The sequence below is a fragment of the Corvus moneduloides genome, chromosome 1 (genome assembly GCF_009650955.1).
Source record: "Corvus moneduloides isolate bCorMon1 chromosome 1, bCorMon1.pri, whole genome shotgun sequence".
Lineage (NCBI taxonomy): Eukaryota > Metazoa > Chordata > Aves > Passeriformes > Corvidae > Corvus > Corvus moneduloides.
Window position 1 is genome coordinate 125,345,213 of NC_045476.1, and position 26,335 is coordinate 125,371,547.

Consider the following 26,335-nt stretch of genomic DNA (forward strand, 5'->3'; position numbering starts at 1 on the left):
TGTATATTTTTATGTTTGCTGACCAAAGAGATGATTTAACATAAGTTCCACTCAAAAACCTTCCTTATGGGATAAATCAATGCCCTTGGCTTTAGGTGCCTGTTACATCCCATGCAGATGAGTAGGTCCCCTGACACCTGACAAAGGGACAGGAACAGGATCCATTGGGCAGAAGTTCGGCACATCAAGGTCAGGTTTAGATTCAGAGTCACCCTTTAAGAGGAAGACTTTCCTTTTTCCTGGTTTCCTAGCTGACTTAGACACCTGAGTTGTGGGGGGAAAAATTCCCTTCATTTCAATATAGCACTAGATATCAAACCCTTAGCTACTGCAAATCGGTGTTGTTTTCTTGAAGTCGTTGATGCCATGCTGACTTAAACAGATGAACAGCTGGCCTTACGAAGTTCCCCTGTGCACATGCATTTCTATAGGGCTGAGTCTTCCAACTTTCACTTCCCTTTAGAGTAAAAGATATTCATGGATGTCCTGTCATATGGGGTTATCAAGTTGAAGGAAAAAATTTTTATTTCTCTGGAATTGGGCCACAGAGAGCAAAATATCTGTCTACAGACATCTCAACAGATAAGTCTTAGATATCTAACTCTCAGTCTCTTCCCCTGTGCCATCCTGGATTGGAAACATTCCCAAACCAGACAGAAAGAGGACCTGGACCTTTTCATTCACTCCTGTCTCCACTGCCTGGTCCATGAGACCATTCTTTCACAGGCAGGACCCACATCCTAATCTGCACCGTGCTTCTGCTGGCTTTTTCCTTGCCAGAGAAATCACTGAGACCAGTGATTTAGTAGGATTTGAAAAGGATCATGCATTTATACTGGCAGTAAGTGTGCTTTAAATTCAGTTAAACAGGATTTGTTTTAAGTTAGAAAGGGATATAAACCTTACTGCTTCTGAGATCAGCAAATTTGTAGCTTCTGGAGCTAGAAAAGGCTAGAGATGCTGCTCGCCTGCCATGTAGGAAGCTCTGTGCCTTCCTACTGGTGCTGGTACCTGCTGAAAACAATACCAACAGCTCAGTGAAGGGACTTGGTTTAGATGTCTCCTCAGAGGACAGCTAACAGGCAAACAGCACAGCACATCAGATTTGGGCAGTACTCAGTGCAATTCAGAAGAGGCAAGAATACAAGGACCAAACCTCTGTGCACAGCCTGCACAGCTGAAGCCCTTCACCATACACAAGTTCAAGGAAAATTGCACATATCTGTTCCTGACCTGAAAGCAGTTCCTTCTGATTGCTTCCCTGACACTACATACAGAGTATTATGTTAACATTAACCTGATTGTATGATCTTCAGCATGGATAGAGGATGAAAGTAATGTTTCATGCTCTGAACATTTATATTCCAGATGTTTGTGATACAAAGTAACTAGTTACCACATAAAAGATGACTAGAGAAAGGAAGAATAGATTGCTGCTATTAATTTAAGGGGAAAAATATACATAATACATAAAAATTCACGTTCGTTGCTCCATCAAGCTAATTAACAGTCTCGTACAGGGATAAACCACTTTCCTCTAGGACTGCCATCTGAAGGACAGAAGAATATGGATTTTATTTTTTTTATGCGGCCTAAAAAACTGAAGAAGTGTTGACCAACAACATATGAAAGCAGTAAAAGCAGCAGATGACCATTCTTCTCATCACATCTTGGAGCTGGAGCTGTCCTAATCTCTTCTTCTTGAAATATAGAATCCTCTATGATGTCATAGAAGAAAACCAATTTCTTGTGGAGAATGGTGAATTATAAGCAGATTTTGTAGATCTACTCTGGGCTATTCTGATTGTTTTAGTACCCGTCTTTTTTTTTAAATTACAAATAACATTATTCAGACTCTGCCTGTTGAAACAGAGTATATGCTCCTGCTGCTCATGACACCAGCAATGGAAATATAGCCTAGAAATATTAAAAATTCCAAGACAACATTATTCTCACCACTTTGGTATAATAGAAAGTGAATTATTTTCAAGAAAAGTAGTCTGGTTGTACAGCCTTGCTTTTATCACTTTTTCTGTATGGTGTGATGGCATGGTCACACTCTGCTAAATATAGCTCTTATATGAAGGGGAAAACCAATCTTTCAGTTTTCACTGATCTGCAATAACCCATCCACCATTGAACTCTCTATTTCCTCTGAATGTGATGACATTATTATGCAGAAATCTAGCACTACTCTGGACAGGCTAAACCATAAAATGTGAATGTTGCTAAAATTGCCTTAGAATACATTTATTTTCAATTTATATAAAAATGTTACACTGAAAGTGTCGGGTGGATATATATAAAAAATTTCTAACAATCAGTGCTGATATAAAGCTCATGGGTTTTATTACACACAAATCACACATTCAAAAAGCAGGCTTTCAATGAAAGCTCTCAGTAGCTAGGAAATGTCAAAATTAGGATTGCCATTGTATGGTTTTGTGCACGTATTTTTATTATTGTCCTTTATTATTGTCTTCAAATACAAAATAATTCCTTACATACTACCTACTTCATTCAACATGCAAAACGGTCTTAAGAAAAATGTAGTCAATATTCTGGGTTTGTTTTTCCCTTTCATTCTACAACATCAGGCCATCTTTGTTTCTAAAATGTAGATTTAAAGACAGAAGAACACATTTTTCTTTTCAGTCACACTCATTATATCCACAACTGAGTGACATATACATATTAATTAATTATTTCCAATATCCATTTATGAATATGTCAAATGGCACACTTTAGGAGCTGAAGAGTGGCATGACTATTATGCAAGAGCCAGAGTGGTTAACACATATGTGAAAACAAATGTTTCCAGTGATTAGCCAGCAGAATTTGAGACACAGAAAGATCAGACGTCCCACAGCACTAAACACCACATAACAGCCTATGTAATCTTACTGCCTTTAGCTGAAATTGCAAGTTCCTAATACTTTCCTTAATCAGATTCCCTGGTACTGTAGTAAAAATTAGGGATGAGCTGTAAAAACTCCAATTTGATGTGACTTTCTGATGTTTTATGGCTGTATGTCCTCTTGGTTGTGATCCTGAATTCCATCAAACTGACTGGGGTTAAGTCCTTCTTTAAGAAAGGAGTCTGAGATCCCAAGGAGGGAGCAGAGTATGGAAAACATGCTACCAGCTAACACTCATAGTTTGGCTACAATTACAATGCTGATGCTATGCAGTTCAAAGGCAGGAGGTTTGTGGATGTCTGCCTGCAAGACATCCTTGGCACACGAGCTAAGATACAGTAGGAGAGGGTTCTCCAGGCTGCATTCAAGGGGTTTTGACTTCATTTGATCTGTTATTTTCTTGCAGTTCCCCATGGCAGTCACCAGACAACTGCAACTGGTGAAAATATATTCTGCCAGGGCCGCCTTCATATGCAGCATTGCTCTGTTCCCAAACTGTTCCTGGACTTATACAAGGAAAGGGAGAACATTGCAGGAGATGAAAAGAGCAAAACCATAATAATAAATAGTAATAAATACTTATGTCACAATACTTATTGGAAAAGGAATTTTTAATAAAAGTTGCACAGAGAACCTTAATTTTCCAGTTTTCTCATGTCTGACTGTTGAATGTAAATGTAGGTAGAAGGCGTGAGCCCAGACTCACATCTCCTTTGAGCAATGAGTAGAGTGAGCCAGCCTCCAGCAAGAAATGGCTGACTTATTCTGGAGGTTACAGCTCATCATGAGCGGTGGCCAGCAGTGGATCTAGCCTGCCTGAATTTCTCAGGTCCCCTTCTAAACTTGTTTTAAGAACCATACCTTTTTGCATGAAAAGTATACCTTTTGTGTCTTTCAAATTCCACTCTGACAATTTCATTTGGTGTTACTACTTGCACTGTCAGTTGTTTGTTATTGATCATCTCCATTCCACAAGTCTCACTTGTGCTGTAACCTATTTTTCCAAATTCTTTTTATTTTTATTTGCTTTCTAGCTATGCAAAAGACAATCCACATCTCTGCTTATTTTTGTTGTCTTCGTCTGGATCCTTGATAATTCTGTTATACCTTTTTCTTTTGCTTGGGCATTCATAGGACCCCGGTGTCCTTAAATTTAGAATAATGTAATCTTGAAATATTAATAGATGATTAATATACACTGGGACATAATTATGTATTCTGTTATGCTCCTAAATATTTTCCTAATTATTCTTCAGATTCTAGTTATATTTATAGACACTGCTGAATGCTAAGCTGTTGTTTTGAAGAACAGTTTACAGCTACAGAATCTCTTTCCAGAATGTTAGTAATTAAACTGATGGCCATCCTATACTAATACTTGTAGGTTATTTCTTTTCCTAGACTTCACATTCCACTTCTTAACATATCATTTCATCTAACTGTTTATAATCTACTTGTAAGTTTGAGTTCCTTGACAACTTCTCACAATCCGCTTTAGATTATCCCAAATAATTCTGGATCATTTTCAGATTTTTTTCTCCTTATCATTCAAGGAATATCCATTTATGAATATGTCAAATGGCACATTTTTCACATGTAGAATATGTTTGAGCTCCTTTCTTTCTGAAAACCAGCTACCCACTCCTACCATCTGTTTCTTATACTTTCACCTGAACCATATGCTCAGTGGCTCCTCTGGAGATGACTGATATATGAGTCATGACTTCTCCTTGCAAAGGCTAGGTTGGCTTTTTCCTAGTATATCATGTTTTTCTCTTTTATTACTCATTCTGTGAAATGGAATATTCCTACAGATTTGCTCTTACATAAATATAATTTATTGGTTTGGAATTGTCTGAGTTAATCTAGAAAATCTTTTAAAATTTTGGTGTCATATTTGCCACTTTCCATTCTTCAGGTAACTCAAGTCATTTAAATGACAGACTATTATTCACAGATAATAATTTATTAGTTGTTTATTTCAGTTGCTTAGGAATTCCTGATGGAAGCAGCCCTGTGGGCTTATGCTCTGGTAAAGTGTAGCTGTGGAGTAGGAATCTCTCTGGCCTCTTTCGCAATAAATGTTGACACAAGGAATTAATATGGAGTGTATTTTTCTCCAATAGCATCACCTTAGTGAATGCTCCTTTCATAATTTGATTAACTGTTGAACCCACATATTTTATTGAAGACATTTCCTTCGCAATTTAGAGAAAAAATTGTTCTAATATTTTTACCCTATTAGCTTTTCTCATGCTTGTTTTCACATGTGAACTCTTGAGCGTTTTTAAAAGAAGAGAATAGAGGAGAATCTTTCCTGTGGCAACAAGCAACAGAGGTGGAGAAAAACTTTGGAGATTTTAGCAGGGAGCAGCAAAGTTGTTCTTGCAGGTCCGCTGTGGAACTCTGAGATAACAGTTTGCCATTACTTTGCCATTTTTACCAGCAGCAGAACAGTAGTGAGACTCAGGACACTTGTGTTCACCCAGCCACGTGCAAATTGGACAGTCTTTTCTTTCCCATTCCTCCCTCCTTTGACCTCTTCTTTGCTTTGACCTTGATCCTTATGTCAACTCATTTGAAATGTGTTGGTTGGCTTTTCCTAAGTTGCAACCTGAAGTCAACATTGAATCTATAAAATATCAGCCAAAAAAAGTTGGAAAATTTACAGTCAATGAAAACAGATCTTTATAATTGAAAGCATGAAAGTGGCATAATAAGAGACAACATCACCTGTTCTGCCTAAAATAGCTACTGCTAAAGAAACTCACTTTCAGCTATGTGCTTTCAGGAGCATGGATAAGGGAGAACCACAGGGTGTCGATGGTACTATGGGGTTACGGCCTCCAAACTGTAAATGAAAGAAAATATTAATTATGTCATGCAAACAAAAACACATTACAAAATTCAACATCCTCATACCATTACTCCACAAGCATCTTCTGGAAAAGTTTTTCTCTTACAAAAGGCTTGCATAACTTACTTTCACTCACTCTCTCTCTGCCTCCCTCTTGCAGAGCTTTACAGGAGCTTCACACTGGAAATCACTCCCCAACAACTTATTCATATGAATGCTATACTGTGTGCTACAAATGCTTGCCATGGGTCTTTTGGAAAGGACTGGTGCTTTCAGAGACCCAACTTTCAGGGAGGTCTTCTGCAAAACCATGAAACTAATCTGAACCTTACACTTAGTTCAGGTTTCATTCTCTGACCTTGCATCACAGATCCTATGAATAAAACATTGTCCTTTCAGTGCAGTCTCAATAACTGGACATTTTCTGGGTCTGTGGATTTGTACAATGAGATATCTACTCCAATCTGTGTACATAATGCTCCAATGCCTGCCAGGAATGGCTGCAATATTGACGCCTTTCAATGTAGATCACATCATTCACGGAGCAGAGTTCAATAAAATGATACTGTAGTTAACAAGTTTTATAACACAAAGTTACTTTAAAACATGGAACTAATCAGGAGGAAGCCTGTTTATGCATGTCACAGTTACATGGAATTGTCAATAAATAAACAAAGATTTGCTTCACCTATTGTCATGTAGATCAAGTAAGTCATTAATCTAAACTAATGAAGCTTAAGATATTTGACAGGCAGTTTTTATGGAGCTCTTTCTTAATGATATGTTTGCTTTTCTTTATAACACCAAGAGAGACCATTATCTAGAAAGCAGTACATTATAGCCCGAAAGCCTTGAATCCACTGCTTCTCTCCTTATCCCTGGCTCACATTGTGTAGCATTTACACTTACATTTTCATAGAGCTCTCCTGGATGAATAGCTTTACTCAGAAATGAATAAAAAATCCAGGTAAGAAATGCAACAGGAAAATAATGTGCTCATTGCTTGATCTTTAATCAGTTATGTCATTAGATAGTTAGTTAGTTAAGGATTTTTGAACTGTCATGGAACACAAAAATGAAGTCTAAACTCAAACAATTTAACAATGCATATTCTTTTTAAATTTACCTTTGCTATGAGGAAGCACAGAATAAACCCACTAAGAATGTTTCAGAGAAAGCAAGTTCACACACCTTGTTGCAAATTTCCAGGAATAAGGTTACTGGATTCTCTTCATGGATTCACAAGTTTGATACTACAGAACAGAAAAATGAAAGGCAATCTGGTTTCATTTCTGTTTGAAAATGGTGAGAAATAATGCAAGAAGGCCAGCTATTAGCAGATCATCTCCATTTCCTCTTGTACAAGTTGCTCACACGTAAACACCTAGTGCCACTTCAGATGCAACAGGCTACGAGACACACATCCAGGAGAAGCAGCTGTGACACTGCTCTAAAGACAGACCTGTACTTGCACAGCATCTGGAAACCAGACCACATCTCCTACAGCATCTCAGATGGCACTAGATACTCCTGGTTTTGCTCCCGAATCAAGCACAGGATGCTTTCTGCATTCCTGTGCTTGAGTGAGGTTCTTCCAGAAGTCGATACTAAATCTTGCTTGGAAAGGAACAAAATCTTCCTTAAAAATTTTCATATTTCTCTTGGTAATCTATATCATAAATTGCCTTATTGTTAAAAAGTAATGCTGTATTTCTACTTTTACTTAAGTTATTTTAACTCCTAGTCATTATATTTTTCAGGGCTTTGCCAGAGTAAAGACCCTGATTGTCTTTCTCTTCCCCTGAAAATACTGAAATGTACTGAATATTTAGTACTTGCATGACTCTGAGACCACTTAATGTAATTTCATTCAAAAGAAAATATTGTCTCATTTTAGAGAAAATTTGACAAAATTTGTTTGGATTGATGTTATGACTTCCATTGATCCAGGTTGAACAAAAGCGATGTGACCATTTTGGAATAAGTATGTGTTAATATATATATATCCCATTTATTCTGGTAAGTTCTTGTCTAGTTTTAACCTTTAATTCAGTTTTGAGTGTTCATTTTGTAGCAAGAACTTGACACCTTCTGAGTCACTGTTCCTGGTGAGCTCTGAAGTAACTATGCTCAGCTGATGGTTGCTAACTTTGAAGAGTTCTGTACTCAGCTGACACCAGAAAACTGAAGTTTGAAATTTCTTGGTGAAATTTTTTCAGAACATTATAAAAATTTTTAAAAACACAGACACCAAAAACAAAACAAAAAAAAGTACAGTGTAAAACTCTCAAATGTAAACTTTCCAAATCAGTGGAAACCAATAAACTGTTGCATGGAATCTGAGAAGGCTAAAAAAGACTGAGACCTGAAATGCCCAGATCAAAACCAAAACTTCTGTGGGTGACAAAAACCTGCATTAATGACAGTGTTCAGAAGTTTGATGACTTTCTATGTGTGTAACTTTCCTGCTCTTCTTCTGCTGTATACTCTGTGTGTGTAAATATCTGTATAAGTTACCTAGTTGAGATTAACTCTTTACTTTGTTGATATAATCAAGGTTACCAGAAAAAATTTATTTCTGCAGTTGACTGAGTGGGAGACATAAAGGCAGGAGAGAGGCTCAGCATCTGGTTTATTAGCTAGGGCAATTCTTTTCTATATCTGGACAGGTGGACTTTGGTCTTCTGAAATGACTCCAAACAGTATCAGGCACAGCATTAAAAGACACAGATTTTAAAAGAGCTATTCCACAGGCCAAGGAGAATTACATGATCATGGACCCAATGTTTTGAGGAAATCATAGGAGACTCTTGTTCCCATAGAGGCCAGGAGGAAACAGGCTAAATGAAACACAACCAGAGCTAACTGAAGTGAAAGAAAAAAAAGAAAAAAAGGTGTTTGACTCCTAGCTTTCAAATGAAGAATACCTAATGAACTCATGTGGTTTTGCAACTTCCAGAAGAGCCCAACTAAAGAGAAATCATCACCTGCCTCTTTAATGACTGTGTAACTATGTCTCTGAACAGTTGCTGATGGTACCAAACTATTGCCCTGATACCAGTGGCATTCTGATTTAAGACATCAATATGTGGCTTCTTAAGAGGCCAAAAGCTGGAAGGAAATATCTTGTATATTACCTGAAGTAAAGTCTCAAAGGGACCCACACAGATTTTTTTCCATCAGAACAATTTTCTGATGGATCCTGCAGTTTTTGTAAATTAATATGTTTCAGGGGGCTGTTTCAATTAGATTTTATGTCTTCCAACCCCATTGAGAATTGTTTCAGGTTGCTTTGCCCAGATTAAAATATTTCACTGAACTAAGGAACCTAAAATATTTTATTTGAAAAGCTTCTTGAAATTGGCCTGATTTCTTTGTAACATTAAAAGTTTCTTGTGCCTGAGAATTGGCCTCTGCAGAACTACTTTTTTCCAGAAGCCAGTACAACAAAGCTGGACAACGATGGGCAAAACCTCAGTGACATAATGCTGAGTGCATTGTGAAAAACCTAGTACCTCTGCAAACTTGAGACTTTATGGTTGGCTTGAGATTTTGACCATGGATGACTTTCAAGGACTTAGGCCACTGTCTGACAAAGAGTGAAGTACTCAGTTAACATCATGTGCGGGTGAATCCCAACATGTTCAGTTGCACGTGCATTACATCAGAATGGATACATGTGCTGGGGTGTTAAGGTTTTAGCACCATAAGTAACAGTACTCTTTCAGCAACCTCTTTCAGTCTGATGTAAACATGATGGTAGCCAAACACAGAATATCACAGATTTTCAGGCCTGAAGCAAGAACTCAGAAGAAGCTATTCTATACACTGAATCTACGTTATTACAGGAATTAGATTATATCCAGGGATCATTGTTCAGTACTTATTATTCAAGAAATATCACCCAGATGCTAAGCCTGTACATTTACCTTTGTTAGGGAACCCCACATTATGAAAACTCCCTGCCCTTCAAACTATCCTCTAAAATATTTTAAAATTTGTCTTCCTGTTTTGTACCATAGAGAATTCTTTACTCTGGATACTTAGCTCCTAAAAAAAGAAGTAAAATATTATTATCAAGTCTCTTTTGCTAAGTATACAATCTGCTTCAGAACTGCTATAGGACTAATTCAAAGTAACTGAGATTTTCATTGAGTGTAAGCCATCTGAACACACCATCCTAACTCAAAATGGTTTTGTGAATCACTATAGCCAATCTGGCTGAGGTTTGTTCTCATTTGTAAATACTTGCTGCTGATGTCATTTAAACTGTTGTCAAATTCCCTTATGTATAAAGTATAAATATTGGTAGTTGTTCAGTATACATGTTATCTAATAGGTACTAAAGAAAACAAGCTCTGGATAGAAAGCGTTGGGTTGTTTCAAAACTTCCATAACTTTACAATAAGAGTGTTACTTTATTTTCTGGGATTAAAAAAATCTGTTCTGTTTACTACATAGCCATTTACATTCTGGCTTTGGATTTTCAAGAAGAATAAAAGTCTGTTTCCATTAGCACTAAAACCATAGAGAGACTTTCACCCTAGAAATGTCAGGCACCATTACTTTCTGTAGAGTCTGAAAGCACTGCATCTGTTGTTGTCAGAAATGGGCAACATGTCTATCCAGAGGAGAGCAATGAAGCCTGTGAAGAGAATTTGTTTAAAGCCAGGCAACGTTGTTTTTATAGATGGCAAGTATCAGCAGTAGTAAGAAAAATACCAAATTTCCCTTCCTTAAGAAAGAAACACATGATTAAAGAAACAACTTGAGTTATTTGTTTTGCAGGAAGAAAGAGTAAATGCTTTGTATGGTTGAGGCAGTGTGATTTCCAAAGTTTGCAGCACACTTCAGATACAATAGGTGAACGCAATATTGGTATGTGGTACTGCACTTCAAGGAGTATTTCAAATAACCAGTGTTGACTTAATTCTTTTTGTTATTGTTGTATACTCCAAAAAGCAATTTTTTTCAGAAAGGTATTATGCTTAAGAAGCAGATGCTAAACTTAAATGTTCATGAGAAAGTACCAAATTAGTAAAACTCCAGAATTAGTAGAATGTGAACTTAACAATACATGTTTTCTTACTATTTACACAATTCTCATTCATGTAACAGACTCACCTTAACTTGGATAGAGATATTAACTTATCTAAGGCTTTGTAAAAGCAGTCTACATGCATTTTCTCAATAGACAGATGCTGCACATGAATGAAGTTTTATAGACCCTGTCTCAAAATAAGCTAATATGAAAGTATCATGTAAAAAATTATGTGGTCCAGCAACATACACCCTAAGTTCTGCCCTGATATTTAAACAGGTTTTAAAACACAGTATGTAACAATATAATACCATTTTCATTCTCATTTTTTGGGGTTAAAAACCCCACTGGTGTACATGGGACAGTTTTTATTTTTCACAGCTATTATTACTATTATTATTATTATTACTATTAGATTATTTTATTTGCAGATTTTAGGTATAAAACCACATCTGTTGCAAGTACATCTGATGACAGTAATTGCCTTCAGGGTCATGATTTATATCAAAAATGATTTTTTTTCAAAACCGTTAAATTCATTCCCTTTAGCCGAATTACAGATACTTCATTTTAAATATGGACTTTGCTTGAAAAATTCTTGTAACACAGCTCTGACTATCCACTCAATAGTTTTTATTAGTTTTGAGTTTAAAATAAACATAGTGAAATGAAATTCAGAAATTAGTAAAATGAAAGGGTAATGCCGAAAGACAAGACTCCCCTGAGAGTTCAAATAAAGATTTAACTTAATCTTTTCTCTTAGTCATTAAAGAGAGTATGATACAGTTCACAAGACCACGGCACTGGTAATCCAGTGTGAAAGACTCTCTGGATTGTGTCAGGAACATTCCTTGACAATCCCATGAACTCTTAATGTCTCTCTTTATGGTCTGTTGAGGAAAGAGAATGAGAATATAGAATCATAGAATTATATAGGTTGGAAAAATCCTTCCAGATCATCAAGTGGACATGCTCCAGCACCTCAGTGTCTTTTTTGAGGAGACCAAAACTGAACACGGCTTCAGCACCTCAGTCCTCTATTTCTGGTACAGGCCAGGATGCCAGTGACCTTCTTGGTCCCCTGGGCACACACTGGCTCATGTTCAGCCAGCTGTTGATGAGCACCCCCAGGTCCTTTTCCACTGGGCAGCTTTCCAGCCACTCTGCCCCCAGACTGTAGCACTTGGCCTTGCTGAACCTCATACACTTGGCCCATCTATCCAGCCTGTCCAGATCCATCTGCAGAGCCTTCCTGCACTCCAGCAGATCAGCACTCCCACCCAAGTTGGTGTTGCCTGCAAGCTGACTGAGGGTACACTCAATCCCCTTGTCCAGGTCATTAGTAAAGACATTAAACAGGACTGGCCCCAGTACTGAGCCCTAGGGAGCACCACTTGTGATTAGTTCCCAGCTGGATTCAACTCGTTCACCACCACTCTCTGGGCCTGATTTTTACCATCCAGCCAGATTTTTACCTAGCAGAGGTAACACCCATCCAAGCCATGGGCAGCCAGTTTCTCCAGTAAAATGCTATGGGAGGCAGTGCCAAATGCTTTACAAAAGTCCAGGTAGACAACATCCATTCTTTCCCTCATCCACTAGATGGGTCACACTGTCATAGAAGGTTGGTCAAAAATAGGACCTGACTTCCTCAAACCTTGTTTTCTGGGTCTGATCCCCTTGTTGCTCTGCACATGCTGTGGGATGGCCCTCAAGATGGTCTGTTCCACCTTTCCTGACCTTCTCAAGCAATGAGGTCAGGCCGACAGGCCTGTAGTTTCCACCAGCTCCTTCAGTATCCTTGGATGAATCCCATCCATTCTGATGCAGACTTGTGGGTGTCAAATGTTGCAGCAGGTCACTGACCACTTCCCCTTGGATTATGAGGGCCTTATTCTGCTCCCCATCCCTGTCTTCCAGCTCAGGGGGCTGGGCAACCAGCAAGAAACTGGTCAGATTAACAGGTCTTATTGCTGGTATTATTAAAGACTGAGGCAAAGAAACCATTAAGTATCTCAGCCTTTTCCTTATTCTTTGTCATGATATTTCCCCCCACAACCAAAAAAGAATGGAAATTCTCCTTAACCCATCTTTTGTTGTGGATGTATTTATAGAAACATTTTTCTTTTGCAGCACTATACACATTAATTCTAGCTGGGCTTTGGACCTTCTAGTATACTCCCTGCATAACTTCACAACCTGAGTTGTCTGCCCCTGCTTCCAAATATCATAAACTCTCCTTTTTACTCTGAATTCTAGGCAAATCTGTTCAGCCAGGATTTCTTCTTCCCTGCCATCTTGTCTTTTGGCACATGGGGACAGCGGGCTCCTTCACCTTTAGGATTTCCTTCTTGGAAAATGTCCAGCTTTCCTAGACTTCTTTGCCCTTCATGACTGCCTCCCAAGAACTCTCCTAATCAGTCTCCTAAACAGTCTAAACTCTGGAAGTCCAAGGTGACAGTTCTGCTGACCCCTCTCCTTACTTCTCCAAGAAGCAAAAACTCCATAATTTCATGATCACTGTGCAGCTGATGGCCTCCAACAATCACATCACCTAACAGTCCTTCTCCATTCACAAAAAGTGGGTCCAGTGAGCACCTTTCCTAGTTGGCTGCCTCAACAGCTGTGTCAGAAAGTTTTCTTCCACTCACTCCAGGCACCTCCTGGACTGTTTCCTGTCTTCTGTATTGTATTCTCAGCAGACATCCAGTAAGTTGAATATGCAGAGATTGGACCCACTACCTATATAGTAAAAGTTACATTTATTTCACAAGGCCTGGATTTTACTCACTGTGTCTAAAACCACTAGTAAAAGCTATTCAGGGCCTTGGGTAAGCATTGCTAAAAATTATGGAACTTCTCAGTAGGGTCATTTAACATAAAAACATGTCACAAATTCACAAGTGCATTCTGTGTTGAATGTATTATGGTAATTGAACTGTCATCATAGTGTTGTCAGTATGCATCTGTGTCTAATTGAAATACATTTCATTGCAGTTTAGCCATAAACAGTATGTGAAAAGTCTTTCTTGAAGGACTGGAGGGACTGGGGGATGGTTTCTGCAACTTTTTTTGGGGGGAGGGGGGGTGTTTGTTTATTAGTTTTTTTGGTTTGGTGTGATCTGTAAACAGGAACACCAGAAATGAGAAAATAGAATATTTAAATTAATAAAATTAGCCATATAGTCATGAATTTCAAGGAACTTTGGGGTTTAGCTGATTCTTAAATTGATTTTCCCAGCACTAATACTAGAATTGATCCAAGTAGGAAAAATTTACTTACAATTTTCCATTGTAGATCATTTAAAGAGTTGTGTAGTTTAGGCCTGAATACCACATGCAATAATTCATTGAACAGCAATCCATATGCTACACATCTCTGTTAATCTGTCAAGTGAAAATGCTAAACCAGGAACAGATGAGAATGCTAGATTTATTGTGACAATGTATTTTGGATTCCTTCTTTGCTTTTCTCACTTAAAAACTTCTACATTCTAGATATTATTCCTAGGTAAATACTTACTGATGACTTCCTGTTCTTTCCTGGTGAAAACTGGTCTGCTTTCACCCAGACTCTCAGCAGAGACTGTCCAAATTACCAGTTTAGTATTCATTATAGGACATTTTTTAAGTAATGCAATACCTAGTACTATCTCTAAAGAAACATAAATTAATTGAGTAGATGGTATATGTAAAGGTAAGTCTGCAGGGGAATAGATGAGAAAGTATCATATTGTTTTAAACTCTTGTTACAAGTTTAAGCTACAGAAAGGTGACATACCACCAGAAGAAATTTCTGGCTCATTCATGCAGCCAAAATTACTTAAGTTTTAAATCTGAGTAAAAGCATGAGTATTGGTGGATTCACAACAGTGGTTGTATCTGGAAGAAGTTAGAAGGGCACACATGCATGTGTGTCTCTAGCGTGGGGCCCTAACCAGAGCGTTGGTTGTTGGCAGTCTGTGTGCGCTTTCTTTGCTGAGTTGGTTGAATTTAGGACACAGTCTAGGCTCGCACACTTGCCCACGAGCCTGAAAAGAGTCCTGGTGTTCCCAGTTTAGGTACAGACTGTGTGAATGCTATACCCCCAGTCATGATCACAAGCCAGTGTGGTCAAAATTTCTATTTTGTGAAGCTTATTTCTGGTTGTAATATGAAAGAAAAAAAAACCAAACCAACACTAGTATTTTATCATCAAGCAGCTTCCTGTTCTTATATAAAGTTAATCTTGCTCTATGTGTGAAACAAAAAGGGTACATGTCTGTCCTTGCAGCAGTTATCCAAGAAGTCTTCTCTTGCCTATCAGAAATCTGTAGGATCCTGCACTTCTTCCTCTCATGTGGCCAATGTTTGGCTTATACATTTTTGTTTAAAATGTAGTTCTTATTATTTTCAGCTTAGTCTCTGTTTAAGGAGACAGCAACATTCTAACTGAAGAGATAAACAGGATCTTCAGTGCTGGTCTTTCTGAACTGCTTGTCACCATGCAGTGAAATTCACAAGGCACATGTCGACGGCTTAGATTCCTCACTCAGCATTTCACTAAGCCATTCACTTATCAGGTACTGATATGCCTGATTAAGACCCACTGCAGTTCCTGTGATGACTTTTAGCCATACCTCCTCTTTTCCATCCATCAAGAGAGTGAAGCTGTACTTTCACAATCACCAGTTAGTTCCTTATCAGTCAGTCATGGCCGTGGGCCTTATTAATGCAAAATAATTCTCTCATCCTCTTGTCTCCTGACATCACTTTCTCCTCCAGTTTAATGGTGGGAAGCAATGAAGTAGCAGTACAGACATAGTGTGTGTCAGATAATCATGGTAGCTACCAGGCAGCCAGATCATCAGACCTTTCACAGAAGGAAACAGAATTACTGATAAGAGAAGGCTTATATCAGATGAAGATGCTTTGTCTAGAAGAATCAAAATGAGCTTTTACAGGTTAGGAAGAAAGATAGCTGATGAAAGTACACAATAGAGAACATCTATAAGCCTGATGAGGAATATAAATAAAAAACAAACAAATAATGACACCAAATGTCAAGATTTATACACAAATTGTTAGCAGCTTTATGAAGCCTACCTATGTGGTGATATTGGAATATTGCTGTATATCCATTCCACAGCCATTTTTCTTGACTTTTTTTTCAAATAGATAAATCTCTTTTCCTGACTCTTAGCAGTACAGGCATACTTAAATATTGGCTGTTACTAGAAATAGATATTTCTGGATAAAAAAACAAGACAACAGAATATTAAATTCCATTTCAAACACTCATAAATTAGAAAATGCTGAAATTAAGTCTACTAGGTAGTGGTTCTGAGTCCATTCACTAAAATTAATCACATAAGCACATAATATTCAATTTTAAAACAGTGTTTTTAATGTGCATGATGTACACACACACAATAAAAAAAAATCTTTTCTGCTATTCATATTTTAGGATACTGAATGAATTTGGTATAGAGAATGTCCATATTTTTATGAGTATTACAACTTTGATATTTTCATGGATATTTTAGCATCCAGGTCTTCTAGTAATGTCATGGTTTAATATAGTTTGGGTTTTTAGTAAAGGGGGCTTCAGCCACAGAAGTGATTCTCTTGCAAAGAGGTGCTTACAGCTTCCTCTATGACCTGACAGAACCAATCAATTGGCTAGTTTGAATACTTTGGCAACTTTTTAAGCCACTTAAGAAGCTTGACATGCCTCTGTGATCCACATTTAAGAACGAACAGAGCCCGGGAAAGCTCTCTTGTCTTCTGGCTTTCGAACAGGTAGTGAGGGGCCCTGCAGGCGGCCCAGCGGGGCCAGGCCGGGCCTTGCTCGGCCCAGCCGGGTTGGCCGAGGCACGGCCCTGTTCCGCCTGCGGCCCCCCACGGCCCTGCTCCGTGAAGGCAGCCCCTGCTCCGTGCGGGCAGCCCCTGCTCCGTGCGGGCAGCACCTGCTCCGTGCGGGCAGCCCCTGCTCCGTGAGGGCAGCCCCTGCTCCGTGCGGGCAGCCCCTGCTCCGTGAAGGCAGCTCCTGCTCCCTGCGGGCAGCACCTGCTCCGTGAGGGCAGCCCCTGCTCCCTGCGGGCAGCCCCTGCTCCCTGCGGGCAGCTCCTGCTCCGTGAGGGCAGCCCCTGCTCCGTGAAGGCAGCCCCTGCTCCGTGCGGGCAGCCCCTGCTCCGTGCGGGCAGCACCTGCTCCCTGCGGGCAGCCCCTGCTCCGTGAGGGCAGCTCCTGCTCCGTGCGGGCAGCCCCTGCTCCGTGCGGGCAGCCCCTGCTCCGTGCGGGCAGCTCCTGCTCCGTGCGGGCAGCCCCTGCTCCGTGCGGGCAGCCCCTGCTCCGTGAAGGCAGCCCCTGCTCCCTGCGGGCAGCTCCTGCTCCGTGCGGGCAGCCCCTGCTCCGTGCGGGCAGCTCCTGCTCCCTGCGGGCAGCCCCTGCTCCCTGCGGGCAGCTCCTGCTCCGTGAGGGCAGCTCCTGCTCCGTGCGGGCAGCCCCTGCTCCGTGAGGGCAGCCCCTGCTCCGTGAGGGCAGCCCCTGCTCCGTGCGGGCAGCACCTGCTCCGTGAGGGCAGCCCCTGCTCCCTGCGGGCAGCCCCTGCTCCCTGCGGGCAGCTCCTGCTCCGTGCGGGCAGCCCCTGCTCCGTGAAGGCAGCCCCTGCTCCGTGCGGGCAGCCCCTGCTCCGTGCGGGCAGCCCCTGCTCCGTGCGGGCAGCACCTGCTCCCTGCGGGCAGCCCCTGCTCCGTGAGGGCAGCCCCTGCTCCGTGCGGGCAGCCCCTGCTCCGTGCGGGCAGCCCCTGCTCCGTGAAGGCAGCCCCTGCTCCGTGCGGGCAGCACCTGCTCCGTGAAGGCAGCCCCTGCTCCCTGCGGGCAGCTCCTGCTCCCTGCGGGCAGCCCCTGCTCCGTGCGGGCAGCCCCTGCTCCGTGCGGGCAGCCCCTGCTCCGTGCGGGCAGCCCCTGCTCCGTGCGGGCAGCCCCTGCTCCGTGCGGGCAGCCCCTGCTCCCTGCGGGCAGCTCCTGCTCCGTGAGGGCAGCTCCTGCTCCGTGCGGGCAGCCCCTACTCCCTGCGGGCAGCCCCTGCTCCGTGAAGGCAGCCCCTGCTCCGTGCGGGCAGCCCCTGCTCCGTGCGGGCAGCCCCTGCTCCGTGCGGGCAGCCCCTGCTCCGTGCGGGCAGCCCCTGCTCCGTGCGGGCAGCCCCTGCTCCGTGCGGGCAGCCCCTGCTCCGTGAAGGCAGCCCCTGCTCCCTGCGGGCAGCTCCTGCTCCGTGAGGGCAGCCCCTGCTCCCTGCGGGCAGCCCCTGCTCCGTGAAGGCAGCCCCTGCTCCCTTCGGGCAGCCCCTGCTCCGTGAAGGCAGCCCCTGCTCCGTGAAGGCAGCTCCTGCTCCCTGCGGGCAGCCCCTGCTCCGTGAGGGCAGCCCCTGCTCCGTGAAGGCAGCCCCTGCTCCCTGCGGGCAGCCCCTGCTCCGTGAGGGCAGCCCCTGCTCCCTGCGGGCAGCCCCTGCTCCGTGAAGGCAGCCCCTGCTCCGTGCGGGCAGCCCCTGGTGCAGTCGGGGCTCATCTGGAGCTGCTGCCCCCTGCCCGGCAAAGATCACGTGACCAACAGCGGTAAGCGAATTCCAGCTGTGGGGCCGGGTGAAGTAAACCTTTAGTGCTGTAAGTTTCCTCCGGAACAGATGAAGCCGCAGACATCAATCCTCTCCTGAGCCAGAGGAAGAGGAAAGATGGAGGCAAGTGAAGAAAACACCATAGAGACACCAAAGTCAGTAAAGAAAGAAGAGCTGAAACCCTGAGGGAGGAGAAAGAGGAGATGCTTCAAGCTTAGAAGCTGAAATTCTGTTGTAAAGCTATGGTGATGGACTGTGATACATCAGAGTGCCTGTTGTAATTTCATGAAAGCATGGGGGGGTGAAGAATTCAAACTGCAATTGTGAAGAGAAGTATCTGTGCTGAAATAAGCAAATAACTGTAATTGTGAGCAAAAGTACTTGTGCTGAAATAAGCAAATGACAGTAGCTGTAATTTGATGAGGACCCTTGCTCCCAGGGAAGGAGAAGACCTCTGTTCCTAGAGATGAAAGTGATGAGGACCCTTGCTCCCAGGGAGGAGGAGGGCCTCTATTCTTAGAGATGAAGATGCTCCCAGAGATGGGTGAAGAGAACCTTTGCTTCTGAACAGCTCATCTTTAAAATGGTACCCCAGTAGGTCAAGATTGGACCCTCGAAAGCAGTTGTGGGAAAAGTAAGTTAGGGGAAGAGACTCTCACGTGGGAGCAGAGAACCAACCCGGGCGGCTGTCTTGCTGTGATATTGAAGCCAAGAGATAACTGTTTCTTGTGGAGATGTCTCCATAGCATGAGCAAGAGAGACTCCTCTCCCTAAGTGAACTGGAAAAAGGGTTATTATAGAAGTGGTAAACTGACTGGACATCTCAAGGGTTGTCTTTTTACATTGTCAGTGGGAGAAGGGAGAAAGGTGGGGGGAGGAGAAGTGTTCTAAAGGTTTTGTCTGACTTTTTTTTCTTTCTTTTAGGTCTGTTAATAAACTTCTTTATAGTCTTTTAAGTTTTGTGCCTGCTTTGCTTTCTCCTAATTCTTATCTCACAGAAGGAAAATAAGTAAGTAATGGATATTTTGAACCAAACCACTACATTCTAATTGTGTTTCTGCCCGGTTAACGAACTGAATCCGCTACAAGTAATCACATTATATCTTGCACTACTTTATTCATACCCTATTTTCAGGACATGACACACTAGAGCAGTCCATTACCGAAAGATCCTACCCAGTAGGAAGGACTCACTCTGGAGCAGTTCTTGAAGGACAGCAGCCCATAGGGTGGATGCATATTGGAGAAGCTGGTGGAAGAGTGTATCCTGTTGGTGATTAGACTATATCTCATGGAAGGGCCCCCATGCTGGAGGAGGGGAAGAGTATGAGAAAGAAGGAGCAGCAAAGAAGAAAATGATTTTTGAACTGATGGCAACCCCCATTCTCAACCCTCCAGTGCCACTTAAGGGCAGAAAGAGGCAGCAGTATTGTGTGTGAAGTTGAGACTGGGAAGATGGTAGGTGAAGAAGGGTGGCCCAGGTGAAAAGTGGGTTTAGTTTTGGTTTTATCCAGCTCTGGTTTTAGTTGTTAATAAATCAAATCATTTTGCAAAGTCAAGTATGTTTTGCCCAAGACAGTAAATGGGGAGTGATGTCCCTCTCCTTATCTCAGTCCATGGACTATTTCTGCCCCTGCTGAGGAGGTAGAAGTGATCAAGCAGTCTGGTTGGCACCTGGTGGCAACAAACCAAGAGAACAGCAGATTGCTGCTCAAAATGAAAGGGCAACAGATTGTCACTAAAAGTAAATAGGTCAATAGATCTAGCTAAGCCTGATAATCCTCCATCTAATTCGGTGAGTTTCACTAATTGATTTCCTTTAACTTTTTTTTTTCTGGTCATGATATAACACATTGAACAAAACATTTATGTTTGTACACTTTAACTACTAGATCACCTAATGGCATGACCCCCAGTGCCAGCTTGGAGGAATCAGCAGAAGACATCTGCATCAGCTCACAGGGTCTTGGGCTACAGGATTAGACAAATGATAGCAGGCTGCATAAACTTCCCTTAGGAAAGATTTAGGACAACTGATCCCTTTGAGGAGGTGCGAAGATGATCTCAGGAGCTTATTTTCCACTGTTTCCTAAGATTTTGGGAAATCTAGTGATAACATCCATTTCCATGAAACAATGGATATGTGGTTTTAGAAGGTCAGTGAAAGCCTAGAAGTGAAGATATCATCACTGGTGAATGATATGACTACTGAAAATCTAATCTGTAGCCAGCCTGCAACTCTCCAGCTCTTCTAAGTGAATATTTTTATTTAATTTTAGCTACATTTTACTTTCAAAACTCAATTCGCTCACAGTTAAGTAGCTCACATTCTAGGTTTGTAAATAGCTTGTCTGGTAAATGCAGGAGAGATGCTGGCAGCAAGCATCCACCTTCAATGTTTTGATTAGTTCTGCTTGGCTTGTATCATCAGTTGACTGAATGTGTGATTGTGCACATTAGATGGAGTAATGTCTTTATGGTGACTTGGCAATAATTTAACCACTACATTGTACCCCAAACTCCATCTTTCTCAGACAAATAGAACGAATCTGTCATTAACCATCCGGAGTAGGAGGGAATGATTACCGCGTAAATATAATTCATAGAAAGACATAATAACACACTTTTAATATGCTTCAAGTTGAACTTGCAAATGAACATCCTGCTGTGGAAAAAACTCATGCAGATGTGTTGGTTTTCCGGAAGCATTGCTGTTCAAAAGTGTTCAAAGTCTGTTGGACCTTGTAGATACTCAGAGTCTCTAAATCAGGCCCCACTTACTGTGATATCAGTAGAGGGAAGGAGAGGATGAATTCTGTGTGTTTGCCTGCAAAGCATGAAGAGCTATTTGGTCACTTGTAAAATACTGGGATTTTTTTCAAGAGATAGACTAGTTCCTCAAAAACTGCTGTGCAGAGCAAGACAGACCATGACTTCTGGTATGTCACAGCAATCAGAACATGACTTTTAGTATTGCTCTGTGCTGAAATGCTGTACAAAAAAGAAATTGTGGGTAAAGTATGATATTTTTATGATATTTATGTGTTGGCCTAGTGAAACATTAAAGGTCCCTTCCAACCAAGCCGTTCTGTGATTCTATGATTTCAGAAGGGTATTCACAGTTTTTCGGACCTCCTCTGCAGACAAACCCTCAGCTTGAGTCTGGAAGGTATGCTGGTTCCAGGAAATCAGGCAAGCAGGTATAGTGACTCTATGTCACTGAGCCACCTGTTTTGTATCTGAGCTGCAGTGCTCACCTCTGAGCTATCTGATCACCAAATGAGGAGAGGAAGGAAGCCTCTCCAAAACCAGGAGATTAATTTGCTGTATGGGGAGACCGACATCTCAAATTTGATATGTAAGTAGGGTAGTGAGTTTGGTCCTGCCTCTTTCTTGCTTTCCCTCATGATTACTTGCATTCTCAGGCCATAATTAAAACACTGGTTGCAATAACTTGGGGTCCATAGAGTACTGGTCCAAATGCAGAAATTATTTTCTTTGAGATATATCAAGTGTTCATTCTAAAGACTTAGTACTGAAAGGACTATTCATTCTCTATATCAGGTTAAACTTACCTGGCCCATCTTTCATCTGCCTACTGAGTTTATTAACATTTCATAATAACTGAAAAAGAGCTTATTTAATCAATTTGGTTAGAATTGGCCACAAAAGATTTAAACTTTTCTTACCCTTCCTTTTTGAGCCATTATGACAAAACAAGACAGATGAGTACGAGAAAAATGCATCAATATTTTTATTAATCTTTTAAAAGACAATGGTCTTCAAAAATCTTTGGAGTCTCTATAGCATCTATAGCTATTCAGTCACTGTGTGTAGGTGGGCTCCCAGGCTGTGCACAGGCTTGTTGAAGACATACAGACAGTACCTGTGCTTCACAATTCTCCTGTGTGTATTTGCCTGCAGGATTGGCACTGTGTCTCATATCTTTGAGAAATGCAAATGTTTTGGGGGGGGGGGGAAGGAAAAAAAAAAAAGGAAGGGTATGTTGTTGCTTTAAAACTTTCGAATCTGGCAGCAGTATAATAAAATATTTCCATCTTTGTCAGTGTTCATTTTAATGCATTTTTGGAGATGTGGCAGCAAATTGCAGTCAGAGAGATCAGTAGAGTTGGAAATACTTAATTTTCAGAAAGTGGAAGTACTGGGCTCCCATGGAGTCCTAAAGCCTGAAGCTGATATATAGGCCTCAAATTTGCTTTCATTTAAGTCATTGGCAAAATTCCCATTGACTTCAAGTGAAGTAGCATTGGCCCAGTTTCAAAAAGGGAGTATTATTAGGTTTAACATTTTAAACCCACAAACATAAAGAGCAGTCTCAACATTATCGTGATTGAGCATTTCATTTTCAAATGCATTTGACAGTATAGTCAAACAAAGAAATGTAGCTTATCTTTTAAACTTTCAAATTGCTAGGTTGAGCAAAATGGGAACTGCTTTCAATTAAATAATGCATTGAAAAGTATTGGAACAGAATTGTCTTTGACAGAAGAGAAATACTGTATTTATCTCATTGTAGTCCATTCACTGGTTTATGGCTCCAGAATCCTCAAGCAAATATCATAAATCCACATGACGTCCTTGCTTGTTCTAGCAGATGTTGCATTTGGGTCTCAGAGTTAGCTGAAAGATGTGTTAAAACTCATGTAACCAGGCAGCTTCCTGTCAGCCCCCCATCTGAGAAGTCTCAGAACTTCTAGAGACTACAGTGGGATTTTGGATAAAGTTACACATCAGAAATTGGCTCCAGATTTGTCCACTAAAGAGGAGAAGACCATATGAAGTACAGCTGAAATCTCCCACAACAAGCAAATAAAAAATTCTTTTGAAATTTCTGACATTACAGTCGTGAGAAAAATTCAGTTTTGGGGGCATGTGTGCAAACACCAGAGCTAAGAGTGTTGCCAGAATGAAAGGCTGCTCTAACCAGCTCTGTCTGGCACTATTCACTGAGTGATGGAGTTTCTCAGGCATTGTCCTACCTGTTGCATCTTGGGGGGTTGTCTACTCAGTTGCACAGGTGACAACACCTTGTGGCAGACACCGTGCTAAAAACAAAAGGGCAAAAGAGTGCATGTGCCAGGTGCCCCTGAGGACAGGGAATTGGATCCTCTTTTGGGTGTAGGGACAGTTCAGCAGGAGAGAGGAGGGGGCTGCAGGAATCCTGAGCCCTGCTTGAAGGCTGCTCTGGAGGCTGTGCTTCTTTGAGGCTCAGACTCCATAGGTGTGGGACTGCACAGCTGCATCAGTGGTAGCAGCAAGCAGCAATGACTTCATCACAAGGAAAGGCTTGACTAGACCAGGTGTGCCTGTATCTCCAGGCTCTTCATAGATAGGACTCTCAGAAGCAACTTCTTCCCCGGTCTGCCCTGTGGAGCCTCTGATGTCTATTTATCTAGTGTCTCCAGCTGCAATGACTTGCTTGGGATACAGCTGGGTTCAGAGGTTCCTGTATCCAGAGGATGCCTTCCCCCCTACACGAGCATGCTGGAATCTGTGAGTGAATGGGCTTCTGAGGAGTCAGTCAGTCAGGCTCCAACCAAAAATATACTAATATTTGAACTGTTCTCCTCCTCTATGCCTCAGATGTTGATTGGGTTTTGTTTGCTCAGGTGTGTATAAGATTTCTATGATGTGTTTGATTTCCTTTTCTGCTATTGAAATAGAGGAAACAGAAAATTCAAAGACAGTTAAGAGTAGGAATGTTATATCCTAACTGTTTAGAGCTAAGGGATTTCAGAGAAAGTACTGTGAGAAGCTTTAGATGGTGGCTTGCATACTGCACGGGCCAAAGTGCGAGCGCCACTTGGGCTGCCAAAGGCTAACATTTTCCTCTCTTTATGCTTTCACAGAGATGGGGGAGGAATGACCTTCCACTTTCAGAAAAAGTGATCAGGCATTTGATGTCTTACAGGTCTGCCAGGGGCTGCAGCAGTCATGGACAGATACTTAACACTGGCCATGAGAATACAAGAGTATGAAAAAGTCCTCAGAATTTTCTTGTTTGCCATTAGGAAGAAGTAAAGTAAGTAAAAAGTTGTCTTATCTTATAATTGGATGATCAATAAACAAATTTACTGCAAGATTCAAGCTTCCCAGCTCTTGCAAGGGGAGTTCAAATGGACACGATTAAGTGGATAGTGATAGTAACAATAACTGAAAAAGTGTATGGTTGGTTAAAAAATGAACCATAGTACACTGACAGCTGAAAGAAGATGATTGTATTTACAGTATGGAAGATGAATCTGTTCATCCACTGCTCTCTACTACAGCAATTGCAGATGTTGCAAACACTGTAACTGAAGGGAAATTATTCTGCTATTTTTTATACTGACAAGCCCATTCAAATAAACAATAACTGCAATTTACTGTGTATCCAGAATAATTCTTCTCAGAAGACTTCAACAGAGACCAGTGAATCTTTCTTTAATCCATCTGTTTTCATGTTTGTTTATCATAATACCGAGGGGTCATGTACTGAGTAAACAGGTTGTTTTAGAAAGTTAATAACTCCTGAGTTATTAGATGAGACTTGGTGCCTAAACAAACACAGAGACATAAATGAGTTGGTTCCGGGATGGGACCATGACTACATAACTCAGTTTATCCATGAAAGATAAAACTCCTGCAAAGAGTTATCTTTATTACAGAGTGTGATGACAAATAATTTTAAAATACATTTGTCAAGGCTTGATTCTCTTCCACCAAATGGGATGTTTTTCCACTTAACCAGACACTGAATTGTCAGAGTCAGACCATTAATGAAGTCTGAAAATAATTAATGCAGAATGAGTATTCTTGAATGTTTCACAACATTATACACTTTTAGAACACACATTTTGAAGTATACCTGTGGCTTCCTAGAAGTATTCAGTGCCTGTAGTAAGGGGGATAATGCCAGGGTGAGATCAACTTCTTTTTTTTCAGTTAAAATTATATACTTTCTTGTTGACACAGAGTGTAACCACTAAGAAATCTTTGACAACTGTCTTTGAGAAGATTACAGATCTTTCCCTAAAACACCAGTTTTAAATGCTGTCTCATTATCTACCATTCTTTTTTATAGCAACCATTTTTCAAACAGCTTTTGAGTCATGCCTCACTCCAGTAGCCATTGTCTCTTTGAACACTCTATTCTGCCTGGTGTCTAAATTGCCAACTACCCCAGATCTAGAAGATGAATTACAGCAATGAAAAATATTCAAACATCAAAATGGCTGCTGTCTTTGATAGAAACTGCTTTAAATACTGGAAGTGGCCTAGGTTAGACATTCCCACTATTAGCAATGCATTAGAGAAATCAGAAATGCATTTATCATTTAATATGTTAGATATTACAGAGCTGGGATAAATGCATCAGAAAATACAGTGCATAACTTCCTTACCTCTCTCTCTCCATTCTCTTTTTCAAGAACTGTTGTTTACACTGATATTTCCCATGTTGATACAGAAGTTATGCTACCTCTGCTGGTAAATCTAGCTATTTTAATCTGTTTGTGTGTTTATGTGTTGATACAGCAAAAAATGTGCTTGGTACATCCTCTGGTGGCAACACTTGGAAACATCAGTCGGGTGTGCAAAAAACTGACTCCAGTTTCTGCCTTTGTGAATTAGAGCTGCTTTTTCCCTGTTCAGGCAGAGGAAACTTAGTGGGCAAGAGTGTCCAAGAGGTGATTCTGGAGAGCAGAACACCTTCACTCCAGGCTGGGCTGCCCCAGGACAGGGTCACAGAGCTGTTCAACACAAGAGTTCAGAGGGCTTATGGCACAATAATCTTTTTCACCCCTCCATGCCATCCTGCCACCTCAAACTGTTCTTTTAATGGAAGAGAAACAAAATTGATGAAGAGGTAGGTTGTGGGGTTTTTCTCATGCCCAAGGGAACTGCAGCAGCCCTTTCGAAGCACT

The 26,335-nt window shown here is 41.3% G+C and overlaps 1 long non-coding RNA gene across 1 annotated transcript; it reads right to left on the reverse strand.

Moving 5' to 3' along the window:
* Window positions 1-2,327: 2,327 nt before the first annotated feature.
* LOC116452070 lies at window positions 2,328-25,897 on the reverse strand. The gene is made up of 4 exons (XR_004243395.1): window positions 25,814-25,897; window positions 6,967-7,028; window positions 5,690-5,769; window positions 2,328-5,550 (listed from the first exon to the last, which is right to left on the reverse strand). It is a non-coding gene; the product is annotated as an uncharacterized LOC116452070 (long non-coding RNA).
* Window positions 25,898-26,335: the final 438 nt, after the last annotated feature.